At 49.6% G+C, this 22,251-nt stretch overlaps 1 long non-coding RNA gene across 1 annotated transcript; it reads left to right on the top strand.

Annotated features, from left to right (window-relative positions):
• The first annotated feature begins 11,737 nt into the window (after nucleotides 1-11,737).
• Nucleotides 11,738-20,265, top strand: LOC144171437 (uncharacterized). The gene is made up of 5 exons (XR_013322958.1): nucleotides 11,738-11,918; nucleotides 12,240-12,444; nucleotides 14,476-14,583; nucleotides 15,064-15,182; nucleotides 19,907-20,265. It is a non-coding gene; the product is annotated as an uncharacterized LOC144171437 (long non-coding RNA).
• Nucleotides 20,266-22,251: the final 1,986 nt, after the last annotated feature.

Below are 22,251 nucleotides of genomic sequence, written 5' to 3'. Positions count from 1 at the left end.
CCGTGGCTGTTTGCGCTATCCGGCGGAAGGTGCCGCGTCGTCTGCGGCAGACCTGTTTTGAACGTTTCGAACTGATTAACAAGGCAATTTACGGGGATGCCAGTCATGTCCCAGTTGGTCTGGTAGTGCGTACTGCATGTACATACATTCACAGTAAATTCGGCAGAGGTGAGATTTGAGTGCAGTTGGCAGCGGTAGTGCAGCTTTTGCGCAATGGCCGGCCCTGCTCGAGAAGGGGCGGTGCCCGTCGTCCGACGTTCCAGCGTAAAACGCTGCGTGCCGCCGGTCTAATGATGAGTAGACGGCAAAAGAGGATGAGATGGATTCACGGCACCGAAGCGCCAATACTTGGGGACAACAAAAGAGCTATAGGCAGCCAATTCCATTGCTAAAGCGAACCGACGTGACCACTAAGCTGCTCAGAAAGCGAAGCATCCATGGTTTATACGGGGTACGAAGGGCGTGGGGGAGGCGCCGTATCGCTGGCATTTAAATTAGGAAAAAAGCATGCCCACTACATCGAGCCTCAAGTTTGCGAGGGAGAAGGATGGGTACCCAATAGAACGTTGGCCCTGTACGAGGAAGTGGTGGCCTCCGTGGAAGCAGGCCCCCGCCAGCTGCCCCCTGCCGAAGTGCACATGCAGTTCCCGGACCTGCACAGCAAGCGACTGACGTTGCCCTGCGGGCAGCTCCTGCTGGCCCGGGGCGTCGTGTGGGGCGACCTGTAGGTCCCCACCCCGGTCTACACAGAAGGCTCCGTGCGGCAGCGGCAGGGTTCGGCCACGGCGGCAGCAGTGCTGGGGGAGGCCACCAGGCAGGCTCGGCTGCACTACGCCGCGTCATCTGGCACGGCCAAAATGGTGGGCGTAAGCCTTGGCCTGGACCTACAACTGGAGCTGGAGCCGCCCCCCCCCCCCTTCCCCCTCCGAGCGCTGCGCCCTGCTGTACGATTCCTGAGTGGCACTACTGCGGATCCGGGAGGGCGACCCGCGCTCCCTCTTGGTGCGGGCCGTGCGGGACAAGGTGGCACGGCTGGCTGAACGGGGAGCTCGCATGCGGCTGCAGTGGGTGCCAGGCCACATTGGGCTGGAGGGTAACGAGCGGGAAGATGAGCTTTCCGCCAACGCCTACGAGCTGCTCCCTTCGCCCACGGTGGCCCAGGCAGCTGCGGCTGACGCCCGCCTGCTGGTCCAGCGGCATGTGCGGGCCCAGCACCCTGACGCGAGGTTGGCCGCTGGAGAGGCCCCAAAACCCGTGCGGGCCACATGGCTGCCCCGACAGCAACGCTCGGCTGTCCTGCGCCTCCGCGTGGTGTGCGTGTGGACAGCCGAGCGAAAACACCGCCTGGAGCTGGTCGACACCCCGTCGTGTCAGCACTGCCGAGTGCCTGTCCAGACCCTGCCGCATCTGGTCTTCGAGTGCCCCCAATTAGCGGTAGGGAGGGCTGACTGTTGGCCGCCTTCAGGGGAAGGGCTCGGCTTCTCGAAGAGTTTCTGTGGCCGCCGGACAGTGCCAGAGAGCGGAACGGAGTCCATGAGGCCCTGGGGTCCTACCTGGACGCCTCGGGACTCCTCCCGGCTCTCCGCTTTCTCTCCAGTTAAACCGAACTGTGGCCGTAGTTTGTGTGTGTGTGTGTGTGTGTGTGTGTGTGTGTGTGTGTGTGTGTGTGTGTGTGTGTGTGTGTGTGTGTGTGTGTGTGTGTGTGTGTGTGTGTGTGTGTGTGTGTGTGTGTGTGTGTGTGTGTGTGTGTGTGTGTGTGTGTGTGTGTGTGTGTTAGTGGTTGTTAACACGAAAGTGTTTTATTATGGGATACAGAAAGGTTTGACTGACGTCATATCCGTCGCAGAAATGACGCCAGTACAACGGAGCAAGCGGCCTGTAAAGGGTGTACCTCTGCACAGTGAGTCTTCTTGTGGGGAAGCAACCCTTAGTACTAGAGAGTACGTTATACTTAGGGTTGTTCGTTTTCGGGTTTTATATTCTAACACTCCATACCCGTCACGGAAATGGCGCCCGTCCACCTTTGCCGAAGCGACCCGCCAGCAGGACGTCCCTCGCCAAGCACACCCAAAAGACAGCCGCCGACCCCCAATCATGCTCAGCTGCAGCTTCCGCTGAACATTTAACTTTCGTGTTTTACCGATTCCTGACAGAAGAATCAACCACAGTTTTTCTCCTTTTTTTTCTTAGTGTTCCTAGCGTTTAGTCTTGTATATATTGTTCATATCCTTATAAGTCCTCTATACATGTATCCTCCCCTTCTCTCTCACCTCCCTTTCCTTCCTGCCTGTGTTCCCCATTCCCCAAACCCCCCCACTAGCAGGCGTCCCAGTGTCCAACCTTTGGTGAGACAAACTACGCCGGCTGGTGGTCTTTCCTTTCCATTTTGACATTCCTTTCCATTCATTCCTTTCTAATGACTTTCCTTTCCATTCATTCATTCCTTCATTCATTCATTCATTCATTCTTTCATTTCGCTATTAGCCCACTTTGAACCAGCGGAGGTGCAAGTCAGGAGTGTTCTGATCGGCTCATGCTACGCGACAACACGAGCCGCCACGCACCGGTGTGGCAACTACCGTGAGGATGATGGTGACGACGAAGACGGTGGTGCTTCGGAACACGCTGATTTCTAAAATTTGTTTTATTTTTCTTAAATTTTTATATCATTTATTGTGGTTTCAAAATACTTTCCGACCACCTCAATTATCTTTATACAGGGCGCTGTTATTATGTAAGGGACTTTTTGTCCCCTTCTTCAAGCACTCATGGTTGCCCGATCCCCAGATTGGGTATGCGTTACTCCTAGAACAACAACAACCAGAAAAACGCCAAAACAAACACGCTCCTCCTTTTTCTAGGCGCGGCTGATATACAAAATAGGCTTTTGGGGAGTCTAGGTGTGTGCCCACGAAGCAGAAATATTGGGAAATGGTGTAACGTCTCAAATCCGATTCGCTGTAACGTGCCGTCGTCAAAATAATAGCGGACGAATTTTATCCCTACCGCTAGGTTTGCGGTCATGTGGTCATAATCTAAGAAAATACACATCGTCCACCACTTGTAAATGTTTTGTTTTGATAGGGCAACTTAGCGTTCATTTAGGCCACATATACGATAGTACATGAGCCCCACTCAGTTCGCTTTAAAAAGAAGGCCGAAACGTTTCCTTTGTTATCATTGCCCACAAAGAAACCTGCGCGTCCATAGCTCGCCCTAGACTTGCGGAAACAATCTTTCTGTAGGTCATCCGCCTCATTACGTCGTGCTTGTGCTCGATGTAAAAGCGACGTCCCGCCTCGTGTATTTCTTATTCTATTTTCTCTTACAGCGGGAGCGCACGCTTTCTAATTGCGTTCTTTTTTACTCATCACAAGTTTCTACAGCACATGAGTACGACGCACGAAGAGTCGCTTTGTGCGTAGTCTTGGAGCATAGATCAGGTGCAGTACAAGAGAATGCGCTGTATGATTTTTACAGTCCCCGGACAATCTAGGGGATTCCCTAACAAATGAATTTATTCATTTGCACACCAATAACGCGTCGTTTCAATGTAACGGCCGTTGTTCGTTACTGATTCATTAGATTTCGGTCCCGTAGCTTCAGTCAGGAGCTAAGCAAGGCTGCCTGTGATGGCTCATATTTTCATGTCAAAGCACTGCTATTATGACAACCTGTATACACCTTAGTACCTGTGAAACGTGTCCACAGCTAGCTGAATAAATGTTCCTGTGGAAATGAAATGAAACCTTGCTAGAATAAAAAAGGGGTTATTTTGCTTCTGAAAATGTCTTCCAAGCTGCGCATTTGGGTGCAGATGAGAAGCCGATTATAAAAATATTCAAGCAAGCAGTCTCTTTCTAAGTGGTTTTCCCGCATCATTCTTGCAGTAAAGCCGACTTATAAAGGAAGGCATAGGCCGCATGTGGTTTATTAGCGGGGGTTCGAACAGTCTAGCAATTCTTTAACTTGGCGCTAAAAGACAATTTCATGCAAGAATGTGTCCGATAGCTCCATATTATAGGGCTGCCGAAGCGAAACAGCCTGTATTTTTTTCTGCAGTCGTTTCTGCACGACGCTTGCAGTGGCACTTACAGGTAATGTGGAATAGTGTGGGAGTGTTTGCTGCGGCAGGTTGCACGTTCGGAGGGGTATTTCCCCGGGTATTTGAGTTCATAAATATTGACCTTTGGGTAAGTGTTCGTTTGTATCTGCTTCCTTGAAGTGAATTTCATGGCGTTTCGCTTTCTGTGTGTGTTGGGGGAGGGGAGGGGAAGGGGAGGAGATATAGTACCCTGGTGACGTGAGTGCTTCTAGTTTTCCTCCGCAGCAATAGAGGAGCTCGGCAGCTCTACTTCCCGGTATACTGACCCATGGGAATGCAGAGGTGTTGCCGCTTGGTTTCCCATCAGTCCCTCGTGATTAGAAGTGCCGGTCAATCTGTTTTCCTTGGGGTGTTCCTTTGATTTCGAACAGGTTTGCTGCCCGTTGTTTTGTTCTTCCTTTAAAGATGGTGTAGCGTGCAGTCCGTTAATATGTGTAAGCTTTTGCGATGTCTCTCGGAAGGCTAGGGCTATTTCTAGGGCATCCCTCTCTCGGGATTTGCGTCCTTGATGTGTTCCTACCTGCGCATCGTGGTTCTTCTCACCGATTGCTGCGTCCGTGCACAGTGAATTGGGGTCGCCAGAGAGTTGCCTTTTTTGATATATTATTCTCAATTTTCTTCTCCCTCGCTTGATTGCCTCGAGGTTGTTTTGGGGTATTTGTGGTAAAGATAACTTTCTTCGGAAGTTCTTGTTAAGGTCGGCCCTGCTTGTGGTGGTGACCTTCGCCTGCGAGCGTGCTTGCTCTTTGAAGTGTGACGTGGCCTGTTCTAACGCTTTCTAGCCTTCGCTTTTGCGTGATTTGTCCTGAAACTTTGATCTCCGCGAAGATGTTTGCCTTCTTAGCTCCTTTACGACCATCGTCCCATTGCATGAACTGAGCTGTAGGGTGAAAATTGCGTGAAAATTTGTTCACATTTTGCCATGCGAATCTCACTTCAACATTCGTTCAAACCAGGATTGTTCAACAAGGGCTCTAAGATACATCTGTTCCTTGCATCCTTTAATTAGATTAGCTAGCATTCACCCACGACCAAAAGTGAGTTAAACAAAACACGCTCCGGAATTGAGTGACACCGCTCCTTCTACTGCGGCACCTTAGAGAGTTCTCTGCTTAATACGACTGAACGCAAATAGAGGTAAGTTTTTATTGGGGATGGGGCAGGATGCGGGCCTATTGGGGATAAGGGTAAAGGGTACAGGGGACGTAAGTAGCCTCTTGAATGAAGACGGTCAGGATCGGGACGTAAGCCTTGGGGAGAAGGTGGAATCGCATTGGGATCGCGCTGGGATGTGGGAGCAGGCCCATCACAGCAAATGTCATGTAAATGTCGAAAATCGCTTATTAAGTTTAAAATGTCTCCACCAAACACGCAAGCGGAACACTGTCTCCATGATATTCCCTCTTTTTGCTGTCGATGCCACGGTACTTTGTGGCTCGAGACGCTTTCCCCACGCTTGTAAAGAACAGAGATGGGGCGGCCATACGTCAGGCAAAACGAAACATTGTGCCAGTTTTTTTAACCGTTCAGCCTAAGTCCCACTGCCATTCTGAGTGAGCACGAGTGTTTTTTTTTCTGTTCTAATGGGCGTCGTACCCATGCCAGGGTAAGTGGCGTTTTTTGTCGCGACGTTGATATTTTTAAGTGCACCCGTAACAGCGTTGCAATCACTTCGAATATTATCTCACGTCGATCAAGACTTCCAATGGGACTTGTAAGGCACTGCCCGACCCTGTTAGAGATGTAACGCGCAGAGAAACATTCTACAGGGCGGTGGCTCGCGTTCGCAAAACGCCCAGTCCCTTTCTTTCTTCTCGCGCTGCAAGAGGTCACAGAAAAATAAGGCCACTGCAGCCTTTTTCAGATCAAGAAAGTGAAGGGGGAGGGAGGGTAGGTAGTCGGGGAATAGTGCGCTAATCGGGCACGCCACTGCATGTAGTGGCCGCAACGGATTTCCTTTGGGCGTAAGAGGCGGGGGTGGGGTCAGCGCAGCCGGGTTGCATAGGGTGCAAGACCCAGCAGCCACCGTGTGTGAGCACAGACCCTGGCTCGAGCTGTTTTATTCCAGGAATTGGCCTGACTGTGGCATGAGCAATGGGGAAGGGGAGTGCGAGGAGGGGGAAATTGAATGGCATGCGAGTCTTCTTATGCGAGAAGAGGGGAACGAGTGTGCAGTTCTTGCCTGGGGTCTGCCTACTTTGTACAAACATTAAATAGACCAGCTTTCCTCCCAACACAACTCGCCCCGTCGTCGGCGTCACCACTGGCTCGACTCTCTAACACAACGCAGCGAAGTGCACGCAGCCGTCATCTACAGCCACGCTTCCATGCTGCGCGGAGAAGCGCATCTTGCTTTTAGTGAATTCTAGATGTATGCTGGCGCAGTCCACTTGCCGTTAAAAATGCAGGCGGTGCCTCCTGGCGAGGTGAGAAAGCGCGAAAGCAGCGCGCGTCAGATAACAACGGAGGACACATGCTAGCAGCCTCCCGGCCTAGCCTCCAGCAGGCTCGACAGCTAGCCTCGCAGCCGGGCTCAACTCTACTCGGAGAACACGCGGCATAGAAGAAGTGCGTCGGCGAAACCCAGCGCCTCGTGACTCCGCGCCGAGCTCGTCGTTTAGACTCCCGCAAAACATGGGTCTGCGAAAAAGTATAAATCCCGGGGAAGAAGAAGCGAAGCCCGAACGCAGCAGTGCCACTGCTCGACAATAACTTGTAAAATCCGGCTAAACTTGGCCTCACCCCTCAATACCTAGCCTAGCCTACCAAGAACATGGAAAAACGTAACAACACTTACCAGAGCCTAGCGAAACCTCACCAAATTTAGCAAAACCGGAAGAAGCTAGCTCGACCCCCAGCTGCGCTGTTTCTCCACCCTTGCACCACTAGTAGAGTGAACTAGAATTCTATAGTTCACTCTACCACTAGTGCAAGCTGCGCCATTTTATTTATTCGTTTATTTGTGTTCATTTCTTTGTATTATTCCTATCGTTTTTATTTATTGTGGTTTTCGCTTTGCGTTTAACTTTTGTTTTTTATTGTCTTGAGAGGTAGTAAAAGTTTATTCCCAAAAGTGCGCTTCTGTAGTCCGCACTGTCGCTGGTCTGCAAACTCAATATCTTCGCTGCGCGTCTGCATGTTTTCCTCCATTTTCACCGATTCCTCCTGAGTTAAACAGTTTCAAATTCGTCATTGTAATGACAACGTATCTTTCCTGCGTCCTGACTAGGCACATACGTGACTTCTAACGCAGTTTCCGAGCCAACGCTGCCCGGAAAGTAGCGCATCTGCTGGTGAGAGCATCTCGTGGCACTCGTCTTGGCTGCTTGTCTCATATACGCGTTTCGATCCCCACCAAACAACCTAGGATCGCCTTTACTACGGCTACGTGGGAAAACGCGTGCGTAATGGGGCCATCGGATACCGAGGCATGCGTTCGCATAGTGGTTACAACTCCACCGACCAACCAACCGATGTCAAAACGCGAAAGTTGGGCAACAAACCTTTTTCGCACCAAGGAAAATTTGTGAATAAGTCAGACTTCACACACAGCCGATATTCTAATCAATTAGGCACGCTTTGCAATATCATTGTGGACTGAAAGAGAAAATTAGCAGTGGCTTCACTCGGCTATGCCAGGATATACGTAGCGTGAGCTAAGGTTCAGCTGGTCATTCTTGGGTGATTGTAGGGTTTAACGCGCCAACGTGACGCAGGCGATGAGGTGCGCCGTAGTGGAGGCCTCCGGATTAATTGTGACCACCTGCGGATCTTTATCATGCGCCGAAATTTCGTACACACGGGCGTTTTTGCTTTTCGCCCCCATCAGAAAAGCGGCCGCAGCGACCGGGAATCGAGCCCGCGACCTCGTGTTCAGTAGCCACTGAACCACCGCGGCGGGTGGTCATTCTTAGCTTTTCTGATTGTCTAGGATTACCTTGATTATCATTCTTCCTGCTGCTTCAATGACATATACACGGTATACGCATTATGTGACATGTATTTTTATCAAGCGTTTCCTGCGCAGCGTCACCAATCGCCCCAGAGTTAAGCTGATACCACAGGCGCACGCCGGTGTTGCTGCGACGCACGAGCCATCGGTTCAACACCCGGCCAGCCCTCGCATGATCACCAAGTGGCCCGGACCGCCACGTGCGGAACGGAGGTCGGCGAAGACACTGGGCGCGTGGGGTGTGTGAGAGACGCCGGGCAGCGAGCAAAGTTCTGCGTGCCGCGTGACGTCACTGCTCATCGCACATGCGCAGCACGGCTCTCTAGGAACCACGCGAAACAGCTCAACCTCGGCCAGTGTAACGCTACAAAAGCCCAAACTACCACCCCTTCATATCCTCCATTCCCTGAGCAATGGCAGATACTGTTGACCAGCGTTCTCCGGGAGAACCAAACACTCATTGTAAGCTGAGCTATGACGGCACGCACTGTCGACACATCGTTTCCTGAAATAAGGCTGCACGCCCACCTTAAGAGCCCAATTAAACTTTCTCTCTCTCTCTCTCCCCCCCCCCCCCCCTCTCTCTCTCTCTCTCTCTCTCTCTCTCTCTCTCTCTCTCTCTCAATCTCTCTCCCTCTCGCTCTCCTCGCCCAGACATCCTTGATGTTAAAGCAAAAATTATGAAAAGCGAACCTTTTGGTTTCAAGCTAGTGCAGGTGGTCTTGTAGTGGCAGCAATTAGTTAAAGAAAGAAAAAACACTCTTTACTCGCTTACCTTACAATACGGCACGGTTGTCGACATTTTAATTTATTTTGTATCATGCACAATGTGTAACGAAGTAAAAGCGGCCTTAATTAAAGCAGCTCCAAAAAGCCACGCACCCCCATTTCAGCTGGGAAACAAATGCAAGAAAAAAAAAAACATCTGGCAGGACATGCAGTCACTGTGCGGCAATGAATCCCTCCCACAGACTAATTCACAATATAGCCAAACCAGTTTTCAAAGATAGCTGGCAAGAAAAGTAGATAAAAATCAGGAGCCATTCCTCTTATAGAAAGTGGATGACAGTTGATGGTGAGGTGACAGATAACTTTGAACACAGGTATGAACCCGGGGTGACGATGGATTTTTTTTTAGCGTGAATTACACTGGCCGAGGTTGAGCAGTTCGCGTGGCTCCTGGAGAGCTGTGCTGCGCATGTGCGAGGAGCAGTGACGTCCCACGGCGCACAGAACGTTGCTCGCTGCCCGGCGTCTCTCACACGTTTTACGGGCCCAGCGTCTTCGCTGACCTCCGTTCCGCACGTGGCGGCCCGGTCCACTTGATGATCATGCTAGGGCTGGCCGGGTGTGCAACAGATGACTCGTGCGTCGCAGCAACACCGGCGTGTGCCTGTGGAACCAGCTTAGCTCTGGGGCGATTGGTGACGCTGCGCCGGAGCCGCTTTATAAATAGACATGTGTCATATAATGCGTATACCGTGTGAGTGTCATTGAAGCAGCAGTAAGCATGATAATCAGGCTGATCCTAGACAACCAGGAAAGCTAAGAATAAAGAGCTGAACCTTAGCTCACGCTACGTATATCCTGGCATTGCCGAGCTAAGCCACTGCTTTTTTTTGTGTAACTGGAGTTGCAGTAATAGTACGACTGTGGCCCCTACCCTGTCCAGCGGGAAGGCCACCCACAACAGCACTTCCCTCTCCAATAAACATTTATAATAATAATAATAATAATAATAATAATAATAATCTTTATTTCGTGTTCCAAGTAGTACATGAGGGGGCGAAAGAAAAAGCTGCTCTTGGCAGCTTGACCAGCTCCCGCCCCCTGTTTGCAAGGACAGCATACAGCAACACAGCATACAGTAACACATGTTTCACGCGTAACACTCGGTGAAGGGGTTATAAATGCTACAAGATACCCGGCCGGAAACCCCTCCAAGCAATAACACAAGAGAAATAACTTGACAATGCGCATTGAATTGCAACAGTAACATAATAATGCCTATTAGCGCACATGATCATTAGGCATTTCGAACAATACAATACAGTTGTATACAGTGAAGTAAGCGACAACAGTACACAAACAAGAAACAATCGAAAAAAAAAACTCTGAAATTCCACACACAATATAGAAAATGACAACCATAAAGTTTACAAGAACAATTCATAGATCTCCTTAGCAGTAAGCTTGCAAAAATCTATACCTTTTTCATGGAAGTTGTTCAAATTCTCCGGAATTACAGTTCGTAACATTTGATCTCCATAATTAGTTCTATTTAAACCCACCTTCCAATACTCTGCACGACGTGTTTCATGGACATGTTTATTTATGACTAAATTACCCAGACTGAATAGGTGGCTGGAATTCCGCTTTTTTTCCATGTTCAAGGCTCTGCACAAACGGTAGCTGTAGAGATTTTCTATACCAACTAAACGAAAATTGTTCAACAGCGTGTCTACTTCATGATCCAATGGAACGTTACCAATTATCCTAATTATTTTATTTTGCATCCTAGTCAACCTTGCAATATTTGTTTGTGTTGTCATGCCCCACACTAAAAAACAGTACTGTACATGAGAAAGAAATAGGGAATGGTATATAATAAGTCTGATTCGAACTGGAAGTACATCACGATTACGGTACAGCAAACCCACGACTCGCGATAATTTGTGTATAACGTGATCGCATTGCATATCCCAAAGTAAAGTGTCAGAAAATATTACGCCTAATGTTTTACGCTAAAAAACGCATTTCTCTCCTGCTTCTGTTCCGGAGGACGCCGTTTCATGCTCAAGCGGACAGATTCTTCATCAGCAGCCGCCTACAAGCTAGTAAGCAAGCAAGCACGCAAACAATCAAAGAAACAAACGAACGCACACATGAACGCCTCGGGCTTCGCAGACACGCGGAGCCTCGTGATTGTGCTCCGCCGTGGACGACTACCGCCACCGTGGTGAGGAAGAAAAGTAACCGCCCACATTGTTGGAGCGCGGACAGAGGGCGCTGCTTTTGTTGACTCAAAACAAAAATCCACGCAAATAGCTGTATCCATCACAATGTCCAGACCGAGTGCGAGGAGGAGACATGGGCGTTTAGTTCGAGCAACGGGAGGATGCTTGAGCCGTTCGCTTGCGTGGTGTACGTCTTCGGTGCAAGATGTCCTGGGCAAACGCAGCCAGTAGTGCTTCAAAGACATAAAAATATTTTGAGTAAGTTTTGAAGTTATCTGATGGACGGACACAAAGCAGTAATACTCGCCTGGAGTACCATATGGCCACCTAAGCTATATATTAGATGCACTTGCTGGCGACGTTCTGAAAGCATTTCAGGCGGTTTGAAACTTCTATGAAAAAGCACTGCAGAATCCGATTAAGATAAAATACCTACCCTCCGGGGGAAATTAGACCGTTCATCGTATTACTGTGAACTGTAAGTTTATTAGCCTTGTGAGACTGTGAGACAAACGTTTTACTGAGCTCTTTAAGGCGCGAGCTTGCTTAAAAAAAACTAAACTCTAAACTCAAGTCCACAGGCGCTGTGGGTAAGAGGGGGTGACTTGTTTCTCCCTCGTCTGCATCCGACCACCAGCAGGGCGCAGCCCACTAAGAAACACGTCGTTTATCGTTTTCTTTATTCGCAGTTCTTCATCAGTTGCCTCGACCACACCATCATCATCACCATAACGGTTATCGCGGTGTCAGGGCGCGCAGCGTCTCGTGGTCCCAGCATGCGCTGCCTCGTTATTCGGAACACTGTACCCCGCGGGTGGCCCTGACCGACGGCTCTGCTTCAGACTGCCGATTTTCTTTACACCCATGGTGAAGCCTCCACAGCTGAAGGGAGGTTGCTGAGCAAGTAAGCGTTCCGTTTGCACGCTATTAACAAGTAGGTAGAAAGTGCCGCCCTTGAGTATAGTGCGTTCACAGCTTGCACCACGTATAAGGGCTAGGCCTTACGCCAGACACTTCTTCCCACACGCGCTGTCTCGTTAGTTGGAACGCTGAAAATCCCTCGGAAACGCGTCCGCTCACTTGCAGTTTATTTCCTCTGCCCGCAGTGCAGCTTCGTACGCTGTCCTATAGGCTCCTCGAGCGAGTGAGCGTTTCGACCGCATGCTGCTAAAGGGTATCCAAACAGGCGTCTTTGACAAGGGCATTCTTTTTTTTTTATCTCTAGCTAGCACAGCGGGCCACGAATGGGGCTCTCGCTGAAAGCTGCGTCGGGAGACCTGTGGTTGACAGAACAAGGCCGATAAGAGGCCCAGGGGTGTTCGCGCTACCCGCGGACGTTGATCGTGCAGCCCGACATAGCTTGGCCCGGCAACGGCGTTCCCGTCATCGCGTGACGCTCTGCGAGGAAGTCTGCGCTGCGATGTCGAGAGGTAAGGAATTAAGACCACGAACTATATAACCAAAGCAGAACTGCAGGCAAAAGTAAATAGTGCAAAATCAACACGCGGGCTGCTTGATGCATTTATTTTGACACCAGAGAGCACGAACACGACCTTCAGCGATTTCAAGTAGCCGAGATAAGCGGTTTTAGTTGGAGCAATGCTATCCTTGGTGAGAGATACAAAAAGTTACCTCAATGGACGTTGGAAGCAAAACGCGCTTTATATACTGTGCAGAAGATTGTGCAGAAGAAAGTGTGCGTGTGCGTGTGCGTGCGTGCTGTGTGCGTGCGTGTGCGTGTGCGTGTGTGTGTGTGTGTGTGCGTGCGTGCGTGCGTGTGTGTGTTAGTGTGTGTGTGTGTGTGTGTGTGTGTGTGTGTGTGTGTGTGTGTGTGTGTGTGTGTGTGTGTGTGTGTGTGTGTGTGTGTGTGTGTGTGTGTGTGTGTGTGTGTGTGTGTGTGTGTGTGTGTGTGTGTGTGTGTGTGTGTGTGTGTGTGTGTGTGTGTGTGTGTGTGTGTGTGTGTGTGTGTGTGTGTGTGTGTGTGTGTGTGTGTGTGTGTGTGTGTGTGTGTGTGTGTGTGTGTGTGTGTGTGTGTGTGTGTGTGTGTGTGTGTGTGTGTGTGTGTGTGTGTGTGTGTGTGTGTGTGTGTGTGTGTGTGTGTGTGTGTGTGTGTGTGTGTGTGTGTGTGTGTGTGTGTGTGTGTGTGTGTGTGTGTGTGTGTGTGTGTGTGTGTGTGTGTGTGTGTGTGTGTGTGTGTGTGTGTGTGTGTGTGTGTGTGTGTGTGTGTGTGTGTGTGTGTGTGTGTGTGTGTGTGTGTGTGTGTGTGTGTGTGTGTGTGTGTGTGTGTGTGTGTGTGTGTGTGTGTGTGTGTGTGTGTGTGTGTGTGTGTGTGTGTGTGTGTGTGTGTGTGTGTGTGTGTGTGTGTGTGTGTGTGTGTGTGTGTGTGTGTGTGTGTGTGTGTGTGTGTGTGTGTGTGTGTGTGTGTGTGTGTGTGTGTGTGTGTGTGTGTGTGTGTGTGTGTGTGTGTGTGTGTGTGTGTGTGTGTGTGTGTGTGTGTGTGTGTGTGTGTGTGTGTGTGTGTGTGTGTGTGTGTGTGTGTGTGTGTGTGTGTGTGTGTGTGTGTGTGTGTGTGTGTGTGTGTGTGTGTGTGTGTGTGTGTGTGTGTGTGTGTGTGTGTGTGTGTGTGTGTGTGTGTGTGTGTGTGTGTGTGTGTGTGTGTGTGTGTGTGTGTGTGTGTGTGTGTGTGTGTGTGTGTGTGTGTGTGTGTGTGTGTGTGTGTGTGTGTGTGTGTGTGTGTGTGTGTGTGTGTGTGTGTGTGTGTGTGTGTGTGTGTGTGTGTGTGTGTGTGTGTGTGTGTGTGTGTGTGTGTGTGTGTGTGTGTGTGTGTGTGTGTGTGTGTGTGTGTGTGTGTGTGTGTGTGTGTGTGTGTGTGTGTGTGTGTGTGTGTGTGTGTGTGTGTGTGTGTGTGTGTGTGTGTGTGTGTGTGTGTGTGTGTGTGTGTGTGTGTGTGTGTGTGTGTGTGTGTGTGTGTGTGTGTGTGTGTGTGTGTGTGTGTGTGTGTGTGTGTGTGTGTGTGTGTGTGTGTGTGTGTGTGTGTGTGTGTGTGTGTGTGTGTGTGTGTGTGTGTGTGTGTGTGTGTGTGTGTGTGTGTGTGTGTGTGTGTGTGTGTGTGTGTGTGTGTGTGTGTGTGTGTGTGTGTGTGTGTGTGTGTGTGTGTGTGTGTGTGTGTGTGTGTGTGTGTGTGTGTGTGTGAAATCTCACATGGCAAAATGCGACCGTTGGGCAATTTTTAAGCCCAAACAATCCCTATTACCCCTATCACAATGATAATTTGGTCTGCCAATGCGCCAGCTTCCAAAGTTTTGTGTTGTGTTATACATTTTTAGATTGAGAAATCTTAATCTTCCGCGGGCACAGGAACACCACGTGCAACATGCCATCCTTCAGCGACATTGTCTCCAATGATAGAACAACGATCGTAAAAGAACACTGGCCAAGTGCCGTCCTTGCTTGTCTTGAAGGCCTCCGAGGGACAGTTGGCCCGCCGCTTCTGCAGGCTTGCCCTGCTGCTGTTCCCCGCGCAAGCTGCTGCTGCTCGGCAATATTCTGGCGCAGTGCACCCGCCCACGGTAAGCTTCCTCACGAACGCTTCCGTACTTTGTTAGAAATCTGGATTGCCCATTCTTAAGTAGTTGTGAAGCGCACTTCCCATCATAGCAGTGTGGACAAGTTAGTGGGCCAGTTCATAGCAATCACTCCTGTATTTATAGAACTTTGTTTTCTGTAGAGCTCTTCCCCTTGCATTTAACTCAGGATTCGGCATCACAACCACCCACCAAATCAATTTATCTCAGCAGATTTGTAGAAGTCAACAAGGTACTTATTCAAGTACATTCTCTAGTTGTTGTTCCTAAGCGGATCCATTCGGCCATGCTTCAACTGCCGTTTAATGCCGGCTATTCAGGACATATAATAGTTATTTCGGCGACTATCAATTGTAAAGTCTTCTTTTTTACTTTTATTTGCGTATAATTGCAGCCCGTGCTGTTGTCCGTGCTTATCGAGCGTATTTACTCGTGTTCCCTTCTCATTTTATTTTTACTCCCCAGCGCGTCGTGGCCACCGTCCCACCGACGAGATGGGCCACCGTCAAGGAGCGGCGCTAGAGGCGGACGGCCAGACGCCGCTTCGCTGCAGCACGAGCAGAAGGACCGCTACGCGCACACAGGTGGGCATCATTTGTATTCGTGGCACCAAGAAGTGGGCAGGACGCACGTCAATCAACAGGGTGCCCGCCCACTGCATCAATATTTGAGTTATACCTATGTTCTGAAGCTTTTGAAGAAACTAGGATTTTGTGCAATCAGAAGGCTTAATTTTAAAGGGCGGTGCTGCCCAAGGCAGCAAGCCGGTCTATGTCGATCTACAAAGCTTCCTAGCCCAGAGAGGGACCAAAGGCGGGCCTTGCGTGTTTTATTTTTAGATGCAACGCATCTCTTTTACTCGCCTTGTCGCACGTTGTCGCGGCGTAGTCCGCATCCCTCCCCCATTCCCCTCCCCGCGGCAGCTGCGCGCTCCGCCGCTCTCACTGCAGCGCCATCTGTGCGTCAGCGCGGTCAGCGCGCAGCTTGCACTCGGCTGCGCTCGCTCCCGTCGCCGTGCCAGCTGTGCGTTAGCGCGCAGCTTGCGCTCGGTTAAAAAATTTACACCATCTTCCCGCGAGGGGAACCATGGGGTAGATGCGACGCATCGGGGGTGAACATGCTGCGTAAATAGGATGCACAACAACAGCAATCCACACGCTGACATCGCTAACATAACGGAAACGCAACGGCAACCCCTGATGCGTCGCACCTACCCCCTGGTTCCCCTCGCGGGAAGATGGTGTAAATTTTTTTTCTGCTTATGGGAGAAGTGTATCGCGGGACACCTGTATCCAACGAGTTAGGACGCGGGTTCGATTGCCGGCCGCGCCGGCCGCTTTTCTGATGGAGGCGATAAGCGAATACGCCCGTCTGTTTGAGATTTCGGCGCACTTTAAAGATCCCTAGGTGGTTGAAATTATCCGGAGCCCCCCACTACGGCGCACCTCATCGTCTGTGTAGCGTCGGAGCATTAAACCTCATAATAAATAATCATGAATTATTAACTAAGGAGTTTTCAAGAAGCGTGATTTCGAGCCCAACTTCACAAACGAAAGCCAGAAAAGAACGTCGGCTCGTAGGGCTCGGAGATGTGGCTCAATTGCTCTATATTAAATAAGTTGTTAAAATTATCGGAGATGGCAAACGTCTTTTTCAACTATGCTGACTATCATCACTTCGCCTTATTCGATTGGCGTGATTCTTATAAAGTTTAATGGAGCGGTCTCTAGAAGCGAGTGGTTGCGGTAGCAGCTATTAGGGGTGTCCTAACAGATATATGTAAAAAAAACAAATTAACTGCTATTATCAACAGAGCTTTAAGTCATTAGGTTAAATTGACAAATGAGGCAACACGACGACTATTGGTATTCGGCATTTCTCCCTTCTTTTCTGGGAACGTCTTCGCCATGACCGGCTGCAAGACGTTTGGGATTCGAATACTAGGAGATAACCACTAGTGTAGAAACACACAGACGCGAAGAAGAAACGTGGAACCGGGCTCAACATCAACTGGATTCCCCTACAAATATGTTGCCTGGAAGCACTCACTCAACGCTTGCGCATTGGAAACATGCCCCTGTATTATTCAATGTTGACCGCACGGCTCCTGCGCAGATATTCAAGTTCCTCGTTTGGAAGTATCAATGAAGGGCTGCCAAAGCAACGCCCGCTGCTTTTCCATTTGTAAAAGCTTGAAAGAATTGGAAGGCTATGAAGACTATCATGCACACGTACCTTTATCGGAGTTCGACCAACAAGGGCACGTCGGATAATTGTTTGGTCGGCTAGGTGCCTACCTTCCTCCAACGCCCCGCAATCTAGAATTCGGCCGACACGATAGCCTATACGCCTCGAGCGCGGCCTGTAGGGGCGCCACTGAAATCCCCCTAGCGGCCCGTTTCGAAAGCAGGCGCGGGAGTCCGCGCCCCGCTCCCCAGTGCCGCCGCTGCTTTTGCGGCACGTTCACGACTGAGATTTACCGTTTGTGGGCGTTTGAAATCCATGTTTGTGTGGAGCAGTCACTCTGTTCGCAAATGGGGTGTGTTTACGAGAGTGTAAATGTTTCCGACGCGATCTTAGTGTGGCATTTTCTGTCTGTATAAGCGCCAGGTGTGTGTCACAGGCCAGCGTCGCGGAACCGGCGTATGATGGAGCCGATTGTAGTTACACTGACATGAATTTACTAGCCGTGTCTTCGTAACCACCGGTTCCTCAGATGTTTATGCTACGGCTATACACTACTATTTAAATCGGTTTTGTGCCTTTACATAATCAGCGGAGCACTCATACCTGACAGCACACCAGTTACGTTTGCCAATATTATACCTCAGATATTGATCACCACCATTTACAAGCCAGTCTGTGTTAATTTCGGGAATATTCAACAAAAGTACGATGGACAATGCATAATTATACTCGGGGATCAGTACACGACAGAGTCGTCTTGTCGTGAGGTGAGCGCCCGCAGACCTTCATCTGCTACATATACCCTCTGCGAGCAGCGCGGAGACGGGCTTACAATATAATCCACGTCCGCGACTAAATGCTTCTTCGAAATATCGTCATATGGCACAGGGATCCTGCAGAATAAACCAGAAACTGAAATCAGAGGGCCTTATCACATGCCACACTCTTCCAACAACACCTTTCATCGCTTGTTGTACAGCCTACCCTGTATACTTCCAAAAATGCGTCCACCGTACGATCAGCTCTTCGTTGAAGTAGAAAAACAAAAGGAAAGTGAACGCGAGATTTATGTGTGGGATTACTAAAACGTTCATTGCTTGATTCCGCTCCGCATTTGTACACGGCGTCCCTCTTACCCCCCCCCCCCCCCTCCCCCCCCCCGATGTCTCGCGAAATAGCAGTGCATTTCGCGTACAGTTGGTCTAGTGAAACCTACCTGGCTTAAGTTTAGACGAATGTCTTTAGCATGCCAGAAGCTCCACTGTTTCTTTTGTTTTTTTTTTTTCATTTCTGTTCGAGCTAATATGTTTCTAAATTCCGCATTGGCACAGCATTTATTTTTCCGTGGTTTCATTTCCTTGGTTCTTGCTATATCGCGTGTGTGGGCACATATTTAACGACGCACAGGCTTGGAATATACTTTACATTTTCGCATAGTTCATATTCTTATAAAAGGCATAAGTTATTGTCCGGGATTGGGTAATCACATCCCCGAAACATATTTTTCTGCGGCGTATATATGCGAAACGAAGCCGCATTCGTTGTCCGCGCTGCAAAATGAAGCCAACCTCTCATTGTGCCAGTATCAGGTATAAATTAGGCGTCAGTAGAATTCATTTGTGCCTGATGTTTTGGAGGTGACATGGGTGATATGTTGCTGCCGTCGCCGACGCCCGGATGAGCGGTGACAAAGCGCGCAGAACCGCGTCCCCGGGTAGCTCTTGCAGGCGATCGCGTACTATGCGAAGACGCAGCTGCTTTTTAAGTGACCTAAACGTACTCTTTGCCTATAGTCGTCACCATAACAAGTTTTTTTTAGGGCACGGAAAGGCGAAAAGAAGCGAAATAGAACTGAAACACTGCACGAGCCCCTATCAGTCACGCAGCGCAAATCCCGTCAACGCCGCGGAGAAGCGGCGGCAGGCGGCGCAGCGATCGCGAAACTCGAGGCGTATAGCACCGGCTACATAACTGCGGGATCGTCTAAACCACCGTGGTCGTGCATTCAACAAAGCGCGTGGCGAGGTTCCCCTCAGAGGCCTTATCTGTGTTTTTTTTCTTCTCTCCATTTTGTACTGGAGATATGCGTTGTAAATGAAAAATAATTACCTAATTATATGACGGCGTTTAGATGATATGACAATAGCTGCGCTTTTACTTCTTTCTTTCCATACCAACTATAGCGCAATTATCTGCCTTAAATGACTTCCTTGTTTCAGCAGTCTCCACTGGCGGCTTGCGCCGTTGGTAGGCAATATAGCTTCGTTTTTGCAACTCTAGTGACTGCAATAATATATACGAGAGGAGTATAAATAAGCTATCAGCCGATATGGGAGGTCTTGGCTACCTTCTTACTTGTAGCATTCTCATAGACTTCGTGAGCTCGTTGATGAAGTGTTGATACGCAGTGCGACGCTATACGACGACTATTGTAACTATCGTAACTACCTCAGCAAAATAATGGCTGTCGAGCCGGGGATGTAAAGTAATGAAAAAAAGGTAGACTGATGGCAGGAATTTTAACAAGATCCCCTGAATGAAGGCGAGTGCAGGCTCACAAGATTGCAACTATAAAGACGAAAGGAAACTCCCTTGTACATATACGTATCTCGACAACTGCAACCTGAGCAATGACCGGATGACGCATCTGAAACCTCAACCATTTCCTCCCGACAGGGAAAATCTGTTTAAAATGTGCCCCTAGTTCGCCAGCCAAAACGTTTTCTCAAAAATTCATTTTTAGCTCTCAAACTTCTATGAGATGTTCCCAACATGCTATGGGAGGCGTCTGGTCATGCATTTGATATACATATGATGATTTTAATTAACTACGATGGCAAATGCGTTGTAACAACGGCACCCGCACTTGAACCACGGGGCAAAACGGAGATGACGGATTTATTTATGCTCATGCACACAGTGATGAGTTACATCCCTGGGGCACCAGAGTTCTTGGCATTGCTATTTGGAAGTCGGCTAAGGAATACGCCGGGTAGGTAATTGTGTTATATAGTCATGAACGATGCTAGGATACGTTAGGCTCGTACGTTAGGTTGAGTCTGACAAACGGAAATTTAACGACCTGCCACCGGGCCACGTTCTCATTGTGTTTTCTCGCCAGCCCCTGGGCTCCGAGGCAACGGAGGAAGCTGGCCTTCGATGCTTGTCTGTACACCATGGTGCGGTGTGCGGGCGAAGGACAACCAGCAGAAGAGCGAGACATCCTGGAGCGCGCCACAATGCTGCGCCTCCCGCGGCAAGACTGCGCGGAAGTCGTCGGCTTGGAAATATAATAGCTCCTGCATCGTCTCACATCACTTTAGTTTGCTGGGCATCTTTAATATATGCATTACGCATTCCTGGAAATTTTCCCTGCTATTTTTAGCCGGGCGCCACCAGAATTGTAAATAATCATATCAAATTAAATACCACGTCTTTGATTTATGTGAAGTGAACAGGTGGGTAGCATCTACACTGGGCTTCAGAGATTTTAATGTGAATCTGCTTTCAAACACTTTCTAACAATGTCAAAGCACTTCCGGAATTTTTCTCATTGCGCACGTTTTATCAGCACACTCATGGCCTGTATTAAGCTAATTCGACACATCCAGGGCTGGCTGTATTACATAGTTAGACATATAACGTATGAACAACTAAATTCTCAAAACTTTTGACAGGGAGAGAAGTTACAGCTGTACCCAGTGCCGTATGACGCAACCCTTAATGTTGCCCAACGTACTGGAATGAATTCTAGGATATATCTGCCCGAGTGGGTCCAATATTTCCTACCTTTCAGGCGAGGACCCTATAACACCACTTTTAAATTTCTTGTTTCAAACGGACGTAAATAAATCGCCAACAGTGACTGGACTGCGGTTGCTCGTGTAATTAAATATAAGAACGGGGCAATAAACTACGCCGCTTTCTCGGCCTACGAGCGGTGTTTGCGAAAAAAAAATCGTCCTTATTTAACTTTCATGTTTAACTTGTGCTCGAAGCTTTGGACGATCAAAAGGATTGGACGACGTCAGGTGCAACTAGAAGCGAACAACGAAATCAACAGGGAAGGGGTTGTTGCTCATGCATTTGGAGACAGGGAGGTGGCGGGAAGCAATGCGAGTTTCAAGGGCGTCGCTGGTATGCCCGAAGAGTGGAATCGCTTATTTCACGCAACACCCATAAAAAATCACTTTTTTATTGCGATAGTATGCCCGTTGGCATAAATACTGTCACAAATATAGATTAACTCCCGTTTCGTGAAGAAACGAAAGGAGGGAGCGATGGTGGGGTCCCCATATCCAACGATGAAGGTCAGGTGGCCTGCCAGGGCGGAGGCCCGTGCATCGAAGGTGTCGTGTTCTGGCCGCATTCAATGAAGGGCACGTCCACAGAAAATGTTCTCTGTCCGCATCTTCGGCAGGAGCCGTGTAAAAGGGGCAGTTTTGTGCGAACGGGGCATGGTAGCGTGGTGGCCACTCCCGGGTAACAGCGGGAGAGAGGGCTACACCAACACGAAGTCTTCGCAGCAAGACCTCCTCCCGGCGAGCGAGTCTGCTAGGGAGGTCCGTTCCACACGGTGGAATTAGAGCTCGTGTGGTGCGACGAAGATCTTTCCTTTGGAGAAACTGTCCTGGGGCGTCTAGTGTCAGTAAAGGCAATGGTCGTGGAACAAATGCAGTGTGGCAGGCACCATCCGCCGCAATGTGAGCGGTGAGCGTATTTCTACGGACCCACGAGAGCCGCAGAGCGCAGGGGTAAGTATCCAGTATGTCATAAATCTTCCTCGAGATTATTTGCGCGACGTAAATCACGTGTAGCTGCCCTGGAGTCTGTATAAATTTGAAAAGTAGTACCTCAACGGGCTTGATGAAGAGCAGGAGTTAGTGCTTGAAAGCCGTCCCCGGTGGCCGTAAGCTCGGCCAGCATAGATGGCATGGTACGGCGTGTTTCGTAGAAGCACGTTTGACAGGACTCTGGGTGGGAAGGACATCGTAGTGTTGTGGTCACCACCTCGTCCTTGGCCCCAGCGTTCACAAATGCCTGCACCACCTGGGCTGGAGACTCAGCCGCCAGTTCTTGTGCGACCGTGAAAAGCGTGTCAGACTGTCCGTTGGATCGGTTGTGCAGTCACATTAGTGGCCTGTTGTCAGTCACCTGTTTGTATAGCCAAGGTGGCCTGGTAACGACGCAGGCTAGAGATGTGGGTAGTGAATGACCCATGTAGTTTCCTAACGCCGCTGCCTCAGCAACTAATGTGAGTTTATGCATGCGGGCGGACCGACGCTGGTGGACAAGCTCATCCAAGGTGTTAACTTGAGCTTCAGCCTGAAGAGCAGGGATCGGTGTTATCATAGGGAGGCAGGTAATTTCATGCATTGCGCCTAGGTTAATTGCCTCAGGTCGAGCCCACTCCGCCTGGTTCAGGTGTTGGAATTGGGCCCGGTAAACAAGCCGAGGCTTGAGTAC

The sequence above is a fragment of the Haemaphysalis longicornis genome, unplaced genomic scaffold, assembly GCF_048455015.1.
Source record: "Haemaphysalis longicornis isolate Haplotype H1 unplaced genomic scaffold, Haemaphysalis longicornis Haplotype H1 scaffold_1, whole genome shotgun sequence".
NCBI lineage: Eukaryota > Metazoa > Arthropoda > Arachnida > Ixodida > Ixodidae > Haemaphysalis > Haemaphysalis longicornis.
This window is presented reverse-complemented; position numbering and strand designations above follow the sequence as displayed.